Genomic DNA, 221 nt, shown 5'->3' on the forward strand with positions numbered 1-221 from the left:
TCCTTGATTGGAATGCCAACATTAATGTTGGCATTATTAGCATGAAAGATTGTCAAATTGATGCCATTATCACCGACACAACCACATCCCTTCAGTGGGTGATATATTGTGTTTATGGCAACTCTTATAAGAAAAACAAACTTTTATCCTGGGATAATTTTCAGGATATGGCTGGTTCTGTGGATCTTCCCGGACTTGGGAGATTTAAATTTTGTTCTAGG

Source organism: Papaver somniferum, chromosome 9 (genome assembly GCF_003573695.1).
Source record: "Papaver somniferum cultivar HN1 chromosome 9, ASM357369v1, whole genome shotgun sequence".
NCBI classification, from domain to species: Eukaryota; Viridiplantae; Streptophyta; class Magnoliopsida; order Ranunculales; family Papaveraceae; genus Papaver; species Papaver somniferum.